The sequence below is a fragment of the Haliotis cracherodii genome, unplaced genomic scaffold, assembly GCF_022045235.1.
Source record: "Haliotis cracherodii isolate W230 unplaced genomic scaffold, xgHalCrac1.p SCAF_4, whole genome shotgun sequence".
NCBI lineage: Eukaryota > Metazoa > Mollusca > Gastropoda > Lepetellida > Haliotidae > Haliotis > Haliotis cracherodii.
In genome coordinates this window covers 62,357,925-62,377,012 of record NW_027266297.1, presented here as the reverse complement: position 1 = coordinate 62,377,012, position 19,088 = coordinate 62,357,925, and the positions used below count along the sequence as shown (strand labels likewise).

The 19,088-nt window shown below is 36.4% G+C and overlaps 1 long non-coding RNA gene across 1 annotated transcript in view; it reads right to left on the bottom strand.

The window, feature by feature from the left end:
• The window catches only part of LOC139480576 (uncharacterized), a 40,272-nt gene extending 21,211 nt beyond the window's left edge, over positions 1 to 19,061 (bottom strand). The window contains exon 1 of the long non-coding RNA XR_011654425.1: positions 18,887 to 19,061. This is a non-coding gene — a long non-coding RNA (uncharacterized lncRNA). The remainder of the gene's footprint in view (positions 1 to 18,886) is intronic.
• Positions 19,062 to 19,088: the final 27 nt, after the last annotated feature.

The window sequence follows — 19,088 nt, the reverse complement described above, 5'->3', positions numbered from 1 at the left end:
GATTTTGCAACCGGTTTCAGTTTGGTCTGTCAACGAACGAAAGTTGTTATGTATTTACAGTCTCTGATTGTTTTTAAAGTGTGTTTTTTTTCATCTGTGGATATTTTACTTTTAAAAAAGCGTACCCCAAGTGGTACCAATAACTGGTCTGGCGCATGGACTAATTCATATAATTTTCACCTCTAGTTGTCTTTTACACCCATGGAATCTGTTTCGGCAAATAATCTAGACTGATTATTCTCTGATGTTGACGTATTATATTTAAGAAAGCTACATGCAGTTCAGGTTTAATGGAATGGACCCTCAATTTCATGCTTCTTAATAACTTGCAGAAACATATGCAGAGTGTATGCTCAAACAAATATGCCATTCAAGCACGGGTCGTTAATGCGATAACGAAAAGCAGAATTAACTTGCGCCACTATGTTTATTTTATTTTATTTTTTTATCGCATTTGAATCGCATTTCGTTTGTATTTTTTTCGGGTAATTCGCATTTCGTTTCCACTGTAATCCTAGTTTGTATTTTTGTCTCCCATCTGAATAAACTCGTATGATTTGGAGAGTCGGGTTTGTGATAAACCATTGAGACCTTTGGTTTTCGCCCACGTTTCCGAGTTTTTATAGCTCTTCAAGATATGATTATTTATTATTACATACACGTCTTGTGTGTAAAATTATGTATACTGTAGGCATAAGAAAGATCAAATGTATCCGAGTAATATTCTACAGTCGTAGTTTATCTTCAGTGATCGGCTCAAATAGTCCCGCGAACTGCTGGCGCTAACGTCATCAAAAGTTGTGTAGTTCTTTCCCAGGTTGTTTCACGCTTTAAATTCACGTAAGTAAAAATATGTTTTTCAAAATGCTTACATAAACACTTTCCATGTTATTGGGTAGATTACATCTATCTAAATTACTGTCACATCTTATATTTGGTGATTAATCGCATTCTTCTCGGTCTAAATGTTGGTGTCTTCTGCTACATGTATTTCCGGAAGTGACGTCACCGTGATAACAATCTCGTTCCAAATCAGTTGTAGAAATAACAGACTCAACGTAAGTTGTAGTTTTTCGGCCCCACGAGTTTTTTAGAAAAATTATTATGATTCTATAAACGTACATAACGGTTTTTTTTTATAATAATTACCTTGCAGCATTATTGACTCTTCCTTTGCGTCTAGTAATTATTCTTTCAAGCAGATTAATTAAACAAAACTTAAAATTTGTAGAAATTGATCATCTAACTGTCAAAACTGATAAGGGTTAAATTAAAGTAGATCTACGTCTTGCAGCTAGTTTATTGATATATTGCAATGGTAACTGCCATAAATAACTACAAAAACAAGTAAAGATTTCCGTTATTTGTTATATTTTATTTTTTTTATCTCTTCTTTTACACTATCTCTTTGAACCTGACGGTTGCGATGGAGACTTAAGAAATCCTGACCACGTCCCCCACCCCCAACCCATTACAGTAACCCTGGTTGAATTCAGTGTAAGGACGAAAATATAGCATATGACACTCATGGTAAGGTGTCAATAACTATCATCATAAGATTATTATCATACATTGAAACCCATGACGATCCGGGGTGGTATAGGTCTTCAAAAACCCATGCTTGCCCTAAAAGGCGAATATGCTTGTTGTAAGAGGCGACTAACGGAATCGGGGGGTCAGACTCGCTGACTTGATTGATGCATGTCATTGTTTCCAATTGCGTCGATAGATGCGCATGATGTCAATCACTGGATTGTCTGGTCCAGACTTGATTATATACAGACCGACGTCATATAGCTGGAATATTGCTGAGTGCAGCGTTGAATAACAAACAAACAAAAACATAATACTTTTCATATATCATACATTGGAATTCAAATCATATATCGACATCATGTACAAAACTTAAATCGGAGGTAGTAAAAAAAACATTTACTGAAAATGGCAAAACATCTCTGTGAACTCTACCTTGGTCACTAATGTTACTGCTCTGTGCTCTGGCCTGAGAATTACTTGTACTAAGCGCTGTTGACCTAGCTTCTCGGATTAGGCGATAACAACACCTTGACCACCCCAGAGGATTCCAGGTAAGAATTCAAGCAACCTATGCATGTCGGAAATGGCGACTAAATGGATCAGAGGTAAGGCTTGCTGACTTGGTTGATTAAACATGTCATGATCGTATTCCAATCGTGTAGATCGATGCTTATGATGTCAATCACTGGATTGTCTGGTCCTGACACAATTATATACAGACCACCGTCATCTAGCTGGGATGTTGTTAAACGAGGCGTTAAACAACACATATCTGGAATATTGCTGAGTGCCACGTTAAACAACAAACGCTACGTAACTGCGTTATTAAGGACATTCTACCTAAAATTATATCCTAGATAATTCTGACGAAACTCTGAAAAAATACCCATTGACGAAAATAGAAATAATGTATATGTAGTTTTTGCAAGTGATTAAAAAGACGGACAATTTATGATAGACAGACAGATTGTTTTAAATGGTATGATTCAGACAGGAATATAATATGCAGGATTTACCTGCAGTTGCAGTGAAGCAGTAGTGTATCCTATAAAGAAAAATAATTAGACGCGATTCGACCAGTGGCAACATGACGTCAATAATGACATACCATTACGTCATCTTCTACTCTGGCGTTATTACATGTCACGCAAACAGTTATATAACTTTACTGTGCTGTCTGATTTGGTAATATAGTACATGACCATCGTTCGGTTCTTTGACAATGCTATATTGCCATTTCACACTTTTGGACCGGCGCTGTGGTTTGGTGGAACGAACGTCTGCCAGGAGAGTGGAAGGTCAGTGGCACGACAAGCGGCCGCGCCATACCAAAAGACGTTAACAGATAGTACAGGTCGTTACCCCTGCATTTAGGGGCCTACACAAGGACTACACTTAATGGAATCCTAAAATCTCCTGTTGGCGAAAATGGTAAATAACATTTCAAACTTGTGAGCAGAATCTGAATGCAGTGGGTCAATATTCATAATTTTAAGAGATTTTTTACTATATATTATTCATCTCACCTTGACCAAAAATTGGATATCACCTATAAAATCTACAATTAATGGAATCTTAAGATTTCTTCTTGGCTGGAGATAGTAAATAACATTTAAAACCTGTGAGCAAAGCCTGAACACTATGAGACAATATTTATAATTTCCAGAGAATGTTTACTATGTTATTATTTATATCACCTTGACCAGAAATGGGATATCACCCATAAAATCTACACTTAATGGAATCTTGAGATTTTCTTTTGGCTGCTGATAGTAAATAACATTTCAAACTTGTGGACAGAACCTTAAGATTTCTTCTTGGCTGCTGATAGTAAATAACATTTCAAACTTGTGAGCAGAATTTGAATGCAATGGGTCAATATTTCTAATTTTTAGAGATTTTTTACTATATATTATTCATATCACCTTCACCAAAAATTGGATATCACCTATAAAATCTTCAACTAATGAAATATTAAGATTTCTTCTTGGCTGATGATAGTAAACACCATTTAAAACCTGTGAGCAAAGCCTGAACACTATCACACAATATTTATAATTTTAAGAGAATTTTTACTATCTTATTATTTATATCACCTTGACCAGAAATGGGATATCACCCATAAAATCTACACTTAATGGAATCTTAAGATTTTTTCTTGGCTGATGATAGTAAATAACATTTCAAACTTATAAGCGGAATTTGAATGCTATGAGTCAAAATTTTCTAATTATTAGGGGATTTTTGACTATATATTGACCAGGAATTGAACACTATCACACAATATTTATAATTTTAAGAGAATTTTTACTATCTTATTATTTATATCACCTTGACCAGAAATGGGATATCACCCATAAAATCTACACTTAATGGAATCTTAAGATTTCTTCTTGGCTGCTGATAGTAAATAACATTTCAAACTTGTGAGCGGAATCTGAATGCAATGGGTCAATATTTCTCATTTCAAGCGATTATTTACTATATATTATTCATATCACCTTGACCAGAAATGGGATATCACCTATAAAATCTACAACTAATGAAATCTTAAGATTTCTTCTTGGCTGATGATAGTAAACACCATTTAAAACCTGTGAGCAAAGCCTGAACACTATCACACAATATTTATAATTTTAAGAGAATTTTTACTATGTTATTATTTATATCACCTTGACCAGAAATGGGATATCACCCATAAAATCTACATTTAATGGAATCTTAAGATTTCTTCTTGGCTGCTGATAGTAAATAACATTTCAAACTTGTGAGCGGAATTTGAATGCAATGGGTCAATATTTCTAATTTTAAGCGATTTTTTACTATATATTATTCATATCACCTTGACCAGAAATTGGATAACGCCTATAAACTTGACAAATTAAGGAACCTTAAGATTTTCTTTTGGCTGATGATAGTAAATAACATTTAAAACCTGTGAGCAAAGCCTGAACACTAAGAGACAATATTTATAATTTTAAGAGAATGTTTACTATGTTATTATTTATATCACCTTGACCAGAAATGGGATATCACCTATAAAATCTACACTTAATGGAATCTTAAGATTTCTTCTTGGCTGGTGATAGTAAATAACATTTCGAACTTGTGAGCAGAATTTGAATGCAATGGGTCAATATTTCTAATTTTAAGCGATTTTTTACTATATATTATTCATATCACCTTGACCAGAAATTGGATAACGCCTATAAACTTGACAAATTAAGGAACCTTAAGAATTTCTTTTGGCTGATGATAGTAAATAACCTTTCAAACGTGTAAGCAAAATCTGAATGCTTTGGGTCAATATTTGTGACTGCCGGTATATATTATTCATATCACCTTGACCAGGAATTGAATATCACCTATAAAATCTACAATTAATGAAATCGTAAGATTTCTCCTTGTCTGCTGATAGTAAATAACATTTCAAACTTGTGAGCAGAATCTTAATGCTATGAGTCAAAATTTTCTAATTATTAGGGGATTTTTGACTATATATTATTCATATCGCCTTGACCAGGAATTGAATATCACCTATAAAATCTACAATTAATGAAATCTTAAGATTTCTCCTTGTCTGCTGATAGTAAATAACATTTCAAACTTGTGAACAGAATCTTAATGCTATGGGTCAATATTTCTCATTTCAAGAGATTTTTTACTATCTTATTACTAATATCCCCTCAACCAGAAATTGGATAACGCCTATAAACTTAACAAATTAAGGAACCTTAAGATTTTCTTTTGGCTGCTGATAGCAAATAACATTTCAAACTTGTGAGCAGAATTTGAATGCAATGGGTCAATATTTATAATTTTAAGAGATTTTTGACTTTATATCATTCATCTCACCTTGACCAGAAATTGAATATCACCTATAAAATCTACAATTAATGAAATCTTAAGATTTCTTCTTGGCTGATGATAGTAAATAACATTTAAAACCTGTGAGCAAAGCCTGAACACTATGAGACAATATTTTTAATTTTAAGAGAATGTTTACTATGTTATTATTTATATCACCTTGACCAGAAATGGGATATCGCCCATAAAATCTACACTTAATGGAATCTTAAGATTTCTTCTTGGCTGCTGATAGTAAATAACATTTCAAACTTGTGAGCAGAATTTGAATGCAATGGGTCAATATTTCTCATTTCAAGCGATTATTTACTATATATTATTCATATCACCTTGACCAGAAATTGGATATCACCAATAAAATCTACAACTAATGAAATCTTAAGATTTCTTCTTGGCTGATGATAGTAAACACCATTTAAAACCTGTGAGCAAAGCCTGAACACTATCACACAATATTTATAATTTTAAGAGAATTTTTACTATCTTATTATTTATATCACCTTGACCAGAAATGGGATATCACCCATAAAATCTACACTTAATGGAATCTTAAGATTTCTTCTTGGCTGCTGATAGTAAATAACATTTCAAACTTGTGAGCGGAATCTGAATGCAATGGGTCAATATTTCTCATTTCAAGCGATTATTTACTATATATTATTCATATCACCTTGACCAGAAATGGGATATCACCTATAAAATCTACAACTAATGAAATCTTAAGATTTCTTCTTGGCTGATGATAGTAAACACCATTTAAAACCTGTGAGCAAAGCCTGAACACTATCACACAATATTTATAATTTTAAGAGAATTTTTACTATGTTATTATTTATATCACCTTGACCAGAAATGGGATATCACCCATAAAATCTACATTTAATGGAATCTTAAGATTTCTTCTTGGCTGCTGATAGTAAATAACATTTCAAACTTGTGAGCGGAATTTGAATGCAATGGGTCAATATTTCTAATTTTAAGCGATTTTTTACTATATATTATTCATATCACCTTGACCAGAAATTGGATAACGCCTATAAACTTGACAAATTAAGGAACCTTAAGATTTTCTTTTGGCTGATGATAGTAAATAACATTTAAAACTTGTGAGCAGAATCTGAATGCTATGAGTCAAAATTTCTAATTATTAGGGGATTTTTGACTATATATTATTCATATCACCTTGACCAGGAATTGAATATCACCTATAAAATCTACAATTAATGAAATCTTAAGATTTCTCCTTGTCAAATAACATTTCGAACTTGTGAACAGAATCTTAATGCTATGGGTCAATATTTCTAATTTCAAGAGATTTTTTACTATCTTATTACTCATATCCCCTCAACCGGAAATGGGATAACGCCTATAAACTCAACAAATAAAGAAATCTTAAGATTTTCTTTTGGCTGATGATAGTAAATAACCTTTCAAACGTGTAAGCAAAATCTGAATGCTTTGGGTCAATATTTGTGACTGCCGGTATATATTATTCATATCACCTTGGCCAGAAATTGAATATCACCTTTAAAATCTACAATTAATGAAATCTTAAGATTTCTTCTTGGCTGATGATAGTAGGAAACATTTCAAACATGTGAGCAGAATCTGAATGCATTAGGTCAATATTTATAATTTAAAGAGATTTTTGACTATATATCATTCATCTCACCTTGACCAGAAATTGGATATCACCTATAAAATCTACAACTAATGAAATCTTAAGATTTCTTCTTGGCTGATGATAGTAAACACCATTTAAAACCTGGGACCAAAGCCTGAATACTATGAGACAATATCTATAATTTTAAGAGAATTTTTATTATGTTTTAATTATATCACCTTGACAAGAAATCGGATATCACCCATAAAATCTACACTTAATGGAATCTTAATGTTTTCTTTTGGCTGATGATAGTAAATCTCAATTCAAACCTGTGAGCAGAATTGGAATGCTATGGGTCAATTTTAAGAGACATTTTACTATATTATTACTCACATCCCCTCGACCAGTAGTGGCATAAATGTAATGCTTTCAAGAATGTAAGGAATCTTGAGAGTTTTGTTTCTGTTGATTGTCATTCAGATTTCAAACCTATGAGAAACATGTTCTTTGATAATAAGTTTTTTTCAAATGAAACAACCTAGTTTAAAAAAAAGCTTCGTCCCCTTCACAACTATTATAGGCTAACTGATCATCATGGAGGGACTGACTGCACAATGTATGAGATTGTGCTAGGTCTGTACCTGCCTTGATAGAAACCACAGAAAAAACGTAAAAAGTAAAGGTATAATCACTTACCTTGACGTTCTCGCTTTAAAAGAAAAAATATCTTAGAAGCTTCAGCCACTTGGCCTTCAACTGCAAGGACCAGACGACCATTTTGATCAAGTTGTGAAGGGAGGATAACTGTTACTGTCGCTTTGTCTTGCAAATTTTATGTCAATGATGACAGAGCATGAGATAACAAGTTCAATTCTCTATTAGGAATGGGTTTATGAAATACATGTTATTTGTCTTAAGTTGGTAATGTTGAAGCCTTTCTAATTATTTCAATCATAATAAATGATATTATTTAGATTCCATATGTATCAGAGACCATAATATACATATGTCAATAAGCTACCAACAATGGCTCAATGAGTTTCCCAGTTAACTCTCTCACATTCCGCATCTGCTATGCCTTGAAGCAGTTACATGCACCTCCAACATTAAAAAAAAAAATAGTACACAATAATCAAATGGAGTGATTTTGAATATAAAATTCTTGCATTATAGTGATAATAATATTTACAAAAAATGACTTTGGGACTTTAGAATACAAACAAAATTATACGCATCAATTGCCAGAGGGCTCTGAGGTATTGGGGCTCAGAAATCCCTTGAATAGTACAAATGTAATTGTACCCCTTTTAACTCTGTTGTGTATCTTATTCTTAGTTTGATGTTTAACGCCACACTCAGTAATATTCAAAATAATTATTATGATTATATTACTTTGCATACCCTCCTACATATATATTGTAAACATCATCGCCTATTGTACACTCCTGTGTGTCTGTGTATGAGAATAATAATTAAAATAATCTTGAAAAATAGCAAACATCCAAAGAACTTATATCCCAACAAATGAGTGGCATAACATCTTTAAAATATATAAATTAGAGAATCATTTTATTTTCATTTGGCTTTTGCTATTTCGTGGGAAAACACTGTTCAGAAGTGGCCAAGATAGCTATTTAACCGAAAATTGATTCTGTTATTAAACATGTCACCACCTCACAAAGGTTATGATATGAAAGACAATTAAATAATACATTGGGAGTGATATCATGGTTAGAAATTAAACATGGCAATGGGTAGTAATTACAGATAATAAGCAACACGACCATTTTCATAGGAATTGCATTTTTTCATCAGCGATCTGTTTAAAAAGAAGAAAGTGTATTCCGCTTTAGTTCCGCATTACCACTTTTATATTTAGCTACAAATGACGGATATCGAGTCAGTAGCACTGCCATTGGCGAACTTTGCAGAAAGGAGTAAAAACAATATACACAAGAAGTGCAGATGATTTTGCTCTTATTAAATGTTTTTTAATTAAACACATAGTTGCATGTGACAGATATAATTCGCTATCCCAGTGTTTATCCCAGTTCTGGTAGTATCCCACTTCTGGTCGCTACATACGTGCAGTTCGTGATAGAGCATTCAAGAGAAAAGTAATTTTACCTTGAACATAATTGTTTATGTAATGATATATCTTATCATAATGTCCTTATTGTTTAATATCTTCAGTGATAGGCGGAGGTATTTGTTTCCGTTTCGGAAAATGTAACACTGATAATACTCAGAGTATGTTCCATATAAATTGAAGGGAATCTTGATAATAAATTGGGAATAACTTATTTCCTCTTCCATAATATGTAATTTATCCTTATAATGAATAGGTTTCTTTTCTGTTTATTGGTGGAAACGATCTGCATAGTAACGTAACAAAAAACATTGAGATATCAGGTTGGTTTTGGTTGTTTTGGCGACGTTTAGATGATCTGGAATTGTGGTGGTCTAACACGCATTGTTTTACAGTTGTTGATAATAATATACCTAATGTCGTCGTTGCAACCTGTGCACTCGGTTGCAATTGCAAGCCTTCACACCTTCAGAAACTGATTATCTGAATGACAATGTAATTAAATTCATTAAGGTGTGTATGATCAGAGACATATATAATATCCCGTTTACTGTTGTGACAATCATTATTTCGCTAGGTCATCATAACCTGTAACGACCACCATGTTATATATTATGCTCAGTTCGTGCCTGTTGTATGTTATCTTGATTACCGATCTATGCGTTGTTGAACCCATGTCACTCCTTCTCTGACCTGGGACAGATAACGTTACGCTTATGCACTGGCAAACTGTACACACTAGTCATATTAATTACTGCTTACGTAAAGCAGTGGAACTTAAAATAGGTAAATAGGCAACTGGCCTGGCAATGAGGTAACGAACAATTAATAATTCAACTACAGCAAGTCTCCCAACAGTCTGTGAAAAATGGGATACAAATCTCGACTTAGATATATCATGGAAGGATGTTTTTATAAGATACAGAAAATGTACAAAAGATGTAAAATTACTTGATTTTTCAATATAAATTTATTTATCGCATCATCGATATCTATACAAAGAAAGAATTGTTTGAAATGAAAATTCTCAATGATGATCTGTGCTCATTTTGTGAAACTGATACTGAATCCTTATTTCATGTATATTGGGACTGTAAGCATGTTAAGGAGATTTGGGCTAAAGTTGAATGTTTTCTGAATATAAAATGTTCAAAACAATTTACATTTACAAAATGCTCTGTTTTACTTTGGTACAACTCTAACATTCTGTTAAATCACATCATACTGGCATACAAAACCTATATTCATGTATCAAGTATTAAGAAAAACAAATTGTCACTTGAAGAGTTTCTGAAGACTTTAATTGATATATTTCGGATAGAGAAATCAATTGCACACAAAAACAATACAATAAGGCAGTTTGACAGAAAATGGAAAAATTTGGCAAATGAATTGTCTAGTTAATATGTCTCTATTTCTTTTTCTTGAAACATGATCAATTTCCGCTAATATGCTGGAAGGATTTAGCTTCATGCTGAGTTCATAAACATGGCGAATCTAGTCGGTGTCGTGCCGGGTTAGCGAAAATCCAATTTTCCCTAGTATCAGTAAAGCGAAAACCCAAGTTGGGATATTTGTCCCACGAAAGCGAGAAATGAGTAATGGCTATAAAAACACCGGATTACCGTAGTTTAGATTAGCGTCCGTGCTGTTCAAACAGAGGAGAGGAGAGGAGAGTCGTTTCTTAAGAATACATACAGTATGCATTTGATGGTATATATAAAGATTGCAACTTATTTAGCATACACACACACACGGCCGAACTAATGGGCATGGCCTCAGCACTACACAATCAGCAATCTAAAAAACACCAAAAAATCCTCATCCTAACCGACTCCCTCAGTGGACTACAAGCCCTCAAAAATAAAAACACTAAAAACCGCCCCAAACTAATAAATCAAATACTCAATAGCTCAAACAACTTAACTAAGGTAGGTAAACAAATAGAGTTCATTTGGATCCCCGCCCATGTAGGAATCTTTGGAAATGAAAAGGCAGATAAAGCAGCAAAATTATCCCTTAAACTCCCAGAAATAAGCTTAAACTTACCCAGCTCAAAATCAGAAATCAAAAGTGTCACTAAACAAAAAATTAACAAAAAATGGCAAAATATATACCAAAACTCAAATAGCCAAATCAGGAAAGTACTCAATAAACCCCTAAATAAACCCAAAATACTACACCCATCCAAAAAAATCGACAGAATAATTACCAAACTACAAACAGGCCACACCAAACTAAATAATCACCGTAAAATAGCTAAACTACACACAACAGGAAACTGCCCACATTGCAAACAACAAGAAACACCAGAACACGTACTCATTCACTGCACACACTACCAAACACACCGAACAACACTACAGACCACCCTAAATCTTAAAACCGGACTTACACTAGAATCAATCCTAAATCCACAAAATAAATTAGAAAAATTCAAAGCCTTAGGCATATACCTAATAAAAACAGGACTAATTAGTCGCATTTAAACCCCAAATAAAATATTAAAACCAAAACTACCTTATTTGATAACCACCCAACACACACAGCTCCCTTAGTACGTCCCCCACCCACTCTTGGCATTCTTTCCAAATCTCAAAATTTCAAAATTACTATATAAGTAACCCCTAAAGCCCCCTCCTGGGTTGCACAAACTCACTTTTCCCCTTTTTGGAAAAACATTAAATGGCCTGGCCGGGCCCGTGTGCGACATACGCTTGCAGTCGGAAAGCGCACGTTAAATCTCCAATATAAGTAAGTAAGTAAGTTAGCATACATACTATGGACAATGGCACTGGACAATGGCACGCCACAAGGCAGCATTATAAGCCCAACCCTGTTTAATATCATGATCAATGATCTTTTTGACCATGTCAACTCTCCTACCCAAACTTCTAAGTTCGATGACGGAGCAATATGGGTAAAGCACAGAGATATTTCACAAATCAGAAAAAAAACTCCAGTCAGCCCTGGACGGAGCAGATCAATGGTGCAATAAATGGGGATTCACTCTTTCAAGTGAAAAAACTGTTGGAGTTCTATTCAAACGCCGGGGTAAAGATGCTATGATACCCCGTGTCTCCATAAAAGGCAAACCTATCAAATTCGAAAAATCTGCAATATTTCTTGGTGTGATCCTTGATCAACACCTCACTTGGCGCAAGCATATAGAATATGTCGAAAACAAAAGTCAAAAAGACCTGAACGTATTACGGGCAATTTCAGGCACATCTTGGGGCACATCGAGGGACACTCAGCTGGACCTCTACAAAGCTCTTATCAGATCAAAAATTGACTATGGTTGTGAGGCTTTTCATTCAGCATCAAATACTGTCTTGAGGCGCCTAGACAGAATACAATACAAAGCCCTAATGCTAGCCACAGGCGCAGCGACAGGCACCTCACTAGAAGCACTACAAGTAGAAACGGGAGAACTCCCATTGAAACTAAGAAGAGAGCAGGCAATATTATCGTTCAGGGGACGAACATCAAACCCTTTGGTTAAAAAGATATGGCAAGACAAAAACACTCGAGATGAAGCCCTAGCTCGAAAAAATCCCTCACTAAAGCCATCTGGGATATTAGTACGTGAACTCATTCGAAGTCACAATTGCAATGACATTCAGCCTCCAGAAAGTCACTACAAAGGGTCACGGCCTCCCTGGACTTTAAAAACTCCCAAAGTTGACACTGCTTTAACATCAGAAGTCACTAAAAGAGAAAACCCAACCCTACTACGATCAGTAGCTATCACTAAAATTCAAACTACCTGGGACATATATACACTGATAGATCCAAGAATCCTATCAACAACAGTGTTGGTTACGGGATCCATATCCACAGCTCCAAACCCCAAGCACATTCAGTTCGCTTGCCTGATGGTCAGTCAGTATTCACGGCTGAATTGGAGGCAATTCATCATGCACTCAATCTCATACCGGAACTCCCGGAAGCAAAGGCAGTCGTCCTATCAGACTCGCTAAGTGCACTTCAGGCCATCAGTGGCAGAAACTCAAACTCCAGGCCAAACCTAGTCAACAATATTCTATATGAATATACAAAACTATCGGACCAAGGGCAACAGGTGGAGCTGTGTTGGATCCCCTCTCACATAGATATTCATGGAAATGAAAAAGCAAACTCACTGGAGAAGCTAGCTCTAGACAAAGCGGATATACAGCCTATTCCCTTTAGTAAACTAGAGATAAAAAGCAAAATCAAAGCCTCCATAGCAGAAAGATGGCAAGCCGAATGGAACGCAAGTAAGATCGGCAGATGGCTATACAAAATTCAACCCAAGGTCCAACAAAAGCCAAACTCATACTCAAATGAAAGGAAAATTGAAACTGCTATCTCACGCCTCAGACTTGGTCACAAAAAGCACTATGACAAGGTTTGCTCATCTTGCAATCAGGCTGAAACCATTGACCACGTGTTACTAGAATGTCAAGACCATGCCCCAGCCCGGGCTAGGTTAAAACAAGAATTGCAGTTAGATCCACTATCTGTCATAGATCTCCTAAAGCCAAGAGATGCAATAGCGAAGGCCAAACTAACTTTATTTCTGAGAGATGGACAGCTGCTCGAACGTATATAAACAGAGCAGCCAAGGATAAAAATGAAATCATATCAATATAAGAAAATAGAAATCATATCAATGCAAAAACAGAAATTATGTGAACACCGAAATCACAATAGATATGTGAACCCTTCTAACACACAGGAGTCCCAAAGAGGGACAGGTCAGCCGAAATTGCCTAGGCAGAAGGCGACCTCTTAAACACCTAATGCAACAACAACAACATTTAGCATACATACTATGGACAATGGCACTGGACAATGGCACGCCACAAGGCAGCATTATAAGCCCAACCCTGTTTAATATCATGATCAATGATCTTTTTGACCATGTCAACTCTCCTACCCAAACTTCTAAGTTCGATGACGGAGCAATATGGGTAAAGCACAGAGATATTTCACAAATCAGAAAAAAAACTCCAGTCAGCCCTGGACGGAGCAGATCAATGGTGCAATAAATGGGGATTCACTCTTTCAAGTGAAAAAACTGTTGGAGTTCTTTTCAAACGCCGGGGTAAAGATGCTATGATACCCCGTGTCTCCATAAAAGGCAAACCTATCAAATTCGAAAAACCTGCAATATTTCTTGGTGTGATCCTTGATCAACACCTCACTTGGCGCAAGCATATAGAATATGTCGAAAACAAAAGTCAAAAAGACCTGAACGTATTACGGGCAATTTCAGGGCTTTAACATCAGAAGTCACTAAAAGAGAAAACCCAACCCTACTACGATCAGTAGCTATCACTAAAATTCAAACTACCTGGGACAGCTGGGCCCATATATACACTGATAGATCCAAGAATCCTATCAACAACAGTGTTGGTTACGGGATCCATATCCACAGCTCCAAACCCCAAGCACATTCAGTTCGCTTGCCTGATGGTCAGTCAGTATTCACGGCTGAATTGGAGGCAATTCATCATGCACTCAATCTCATACCGGAACTCCCGGAAGCAAAGGCAGTCGTCCTATCAGACTCGCTAAGTGCACTTCAGGCCATCAGTGGCAGAAACTCAAACTCCAGGCCAAACACAGTCAACAATATTCTATATGAATATACAAAACTATCGGACCAAGGGCAACAGGTGGAGCTGTGTTGGATCCCCTCTCACATAGATATTCATGGAAATGAAAAAGCAGACTCACTGGCGAAGCTAGCTCTAGACAAAGCGGATATACAGCCTATTCCCTTTAGTAAACTAGAGATAAAAAGCAAAATCAAAGCCTCCATAGCAGAAAGATGGCAAGCCGAATGGAACGCAAGTAAGATCGGCAGATGGCTATACAAAATTCAACCCAAGGTCCAACAAAAGCCAAACTCATACTCAAATGTAAGGAAAATTGAAATTGCTATCTCACGCCTCAGACTTGGTCACAGAAAACACTATGACAAGGTTTGTTCATCTTGCAATCAGGCTGAAACCATTGACCACGTGTTACTAGAATGTCAAGACCATGCCCCAGCCCGGGCTAGGTTAAAACAAGAATTGCAGTTAGATCCACTATCTGTCATAGATCTCCTAAAGCCAAGAGATGCAATAGCGAAGGCCAAACTAACTTTATTTCTGAGAGATGGACCGCTGCTCGAACGTATATAAACAGAGCAGCCAAGGATAAAAATGAAATTATATCAATATAAGAAAATAGAAATCATATCAATGCAAAAACAGAAATTATGTGAACACCGAAATCACAATAGATATGTGAACCCTTCTCACACACAGGAGTCCCAAAGAGGGACAGGTCAGGCGAAATTGCCTAGGCAGAAGGCGACCTCTTAAACACCTAATGCAACAACAACAACAGCATACATACACGAAAATTGGCCAAATTGGTGTCACATCTACACGGACGGATCCTCAGATCCGACCTCCAAACCCACAGGTTTCGGAGTCCATACCACACAACCAACTAAAACCACACAATCCTTCCGACTCCCAAACAGCCAATCAATATTCACGGCAGAACTAATGGGCATGGCCTCAGCCCTCCATAATCAAGAATCCAAAAACCACAAAAAAATCCTAATACTTACCGACTCCCTAAGTGGACTGCAAGCCCTCCAAAACAAAAATACCAAAAACCAACCTAAATTTATAAATCAAATACTTAAAAGCTCCAACGACCTAACTAAGGCATGCAAACAAATAACCTTGTTGTGGATACCCGCCCATGTAGGAATATACGGTAATGAAAACGCCGATAAAGCAGCTAAACTATCCCTCAAAATCCCAGAAATAAGCTTAAACTTACCCATCTCAAAATCAGAAATTAAAAGTGTAAACAAGCAAAAAATCACAAAAATGGCATAACCTATATCTAAACTCAAATAGCCAAATCAAAAAAGCGCTCAGCAAACCACTAACCAAACCAAAAATTCTCCATCCATCAAAAAAAAATCGACAGAGTAATCACTAAACTCCAAACAGGACACACCAACCTAAATAACCACCTAAATTTTTTTTAAAAACACACTACAGGTAACTGCCCACACTGCAAACAACTAGAAACCCAAGAACACGCACTCATCCACTGCACACACTACCTAACACATCGAACCGCATTACAAACCACCCTCAATCTAAACAAGGCTCTCACTCTAGAAGCAATACTAAACCCACAAAATAAACTAGAAAACTTCAAGGCCTTAGGCGTATTCTTAATCAAAACGGAACAAATAAAACGCATCTAAAAACACAATAACCTACCAAATCAAAATCACATAAACAAACAAACATCCACCATACCCAGCTCCCTTAGTTCTCCTCCCCAACCCCATCGGCATCTATTCCAAATCTCAAAATTCCCAAATTCTATATAAGCAACCCCTAAAGCCCCCTCTTGGGTTGCACAGACTACTTTCGCCCCTTTCGGAAACACATTAAATGGCCTGGCCGGGCCCGTGAGCGAAATACGCATCAGTCGGAAGAGCACGTTAAATCTCCAAAGTAAGTAAGTAAGTAAGTATTTATCTATGTCCAGTTGTGTCACAGGTCCCGTACTGTACACAACCCTCCGCGCCTACCAAGCTCGGTTCGCTCACCAGCTTAAAACTGCACTGTTGTCAATCACCCAGGCCCCTGGGACTGACAAATATGAACTTGGAAATGGAGACGGCGGACTTATGTCCAGAAATTACAATTGTTGAGAGTTCGCCCAACTCTCAAGAGAACCAGCCCAGTTCTCGAAAGGGTCAGCCCAACCCAAATGAAGGGAATCCCTTCACTCTGGTCACCAGAAAAACTGCCAAAAAACAGCCAACTTGACTTATAGTCAAGCCGCGCTAAATGTCCCTGACCGTTTTCAGGACAGATTCACGTTCAAGAAAATATCGATTATAGTGCCCTGTGGGCTCAAGGCATGCTGAAAAGCAAACAGCCTCAATCTAGCCCACCTAAGTCTAAAATTGTACAGAAAAGACAAAGAATGGTCTCATCAGAATCAAAGACACAACAAAATAGAAGACCACAAACCAAATGGGAAAAAGTAGTCTTTAGCGCAGACTTCTCCCAAGATCTTAATAAGATCCTAACAGCTCAAGATATTGCCAAAGAGCTGAAGCACAAAAATATTATTCGAATAAATAAGTGTGGAAGAGGGTATGTTGTTGTCGGGGACAACCTTACAGAGTCAATTGATATGCCCAAAAGCATAAACAGGATCAAACTAAGTGGGATACCCCAAAGTGGCTTAGCAATGTCAGATGTGCGGTACATCTAGACAAAAAAATTAATGAAGTGTTTGGTGACGGCACCTTCTCCTCGGCTCCACGACTGTTTGAGCAGATCTACACACTGCATGATGAATTCCAAGGCCACATGTTCCCGCTTGTGTACTGTCTGCTCCCGAACAAGTCCGAAAATACGTACACACACGTAGACCTGAGATCTGGAACCATTTTGGTAACCAAGGGCATCGCACTAACTATTTCAAAGAGAACAATCCAACGTAGAAGTCGCCATTCAACGAATTGGAGCCCACTGGTCAGCACCACCCAGAAAGAGAAGATACCGGCTGATTGACAACCGTCTTCAGGCTCTGAAAGACAATCTCGTCAACAACGTCATCGGCGACGTTGAGTACACAGATCACGTTGGTGACCTGGTCCACTTGGAGTGAATGACAAATTTATCATAGAATGTATTTATGTATTTACCATATTTTAAGATATAAGTTATTGTTGTTTTTGTAGAAATTATAATGTACATCTATGAAATATTAATGTATTAGAGTTATTAAATTTGTTAAATGTAAAGAACTTTTGTGCAACTATACTATACTTCAGCCTCTAATAAATTACTACTGTAAATACGGTATACGCATTTCTGTGTTTTTCTTGTAATTTGAGAGTCCCGGTACAGCAATATCCCGTGTTTACTTTAGCGTGACCAGTCTTACTGTAGCTTCACGAAAGAGAAGAGATTTTAGAGTTGATTATGGCTAGGTTTCGCTCTTCCGGCCCATAACCATCTAGTCTGCCCGTTTCTCCATTTGTAAACATTGTTGGACACCTGTAGCCAACTTAAATTTACTGTCTGCTGTATAGGTATGTAACCTACACCTAATACGTATACCACATGACGTGCTACTCAATGTACAACTCTGTAGTATCATATACTGAATTGAATAAAAAAGAAAGTTAAAAAAACAATTGAAATTCATTACGACCTTCAAGATAGCGATACATCAATTCCTTTACTTATTAGGATATTAAACACTATTATTTGAAGATACTGACATGTATAACGTCAGCGTCAGAGAACAACCAGTTTCGAACGTAGTCTCAAAACAGGCAAAAGAGCAGTGAAAATCAGTGATGACACCCAAAACACCATGGACTTTGAACGAGATGAAAATTCAAAAAATATTATAGTATAGTATACTTCATTGTAACGTTAACAGTACGGTCAAGGACTTGGCTTAGATTCAACTGTTCATAACCTACTGTGAACAAATAAATTAACATTATTAACTTAACCTCGAACTTTGAGCGTGTACATCCATTTGGTGACGGGTAGAGACAAGCAGTAACCATTTCCACCGATAAGCTTCACGCAACATGTAGAAAAGCATTGAGTTCACTGAGGCTTATATTAACTCACACAGAAACGTTCTTAACAATGAGCTTTGGCACTAGACAATCAGCGAATAATTTCATGTAATCAGTAATAGTGTTAAAACGAGATCAAGTTGAACTGCGTTCTTACCTGGATGTCGAGAATGTCGTCCCACTCATGTCCAACTTACGTCCCACGTGACCAAGTTTGCAATGACACAGGGACACAATGTACCTGGTAGATTGTAATCTCAGGTATATGTCAGCATATCAGGTTTAGTGTATGTAAGAGTGTGCATAAAATAACAAGGTATTTGAGCCGACAGTTAAATGTTATGCTTAACTCATCGTAC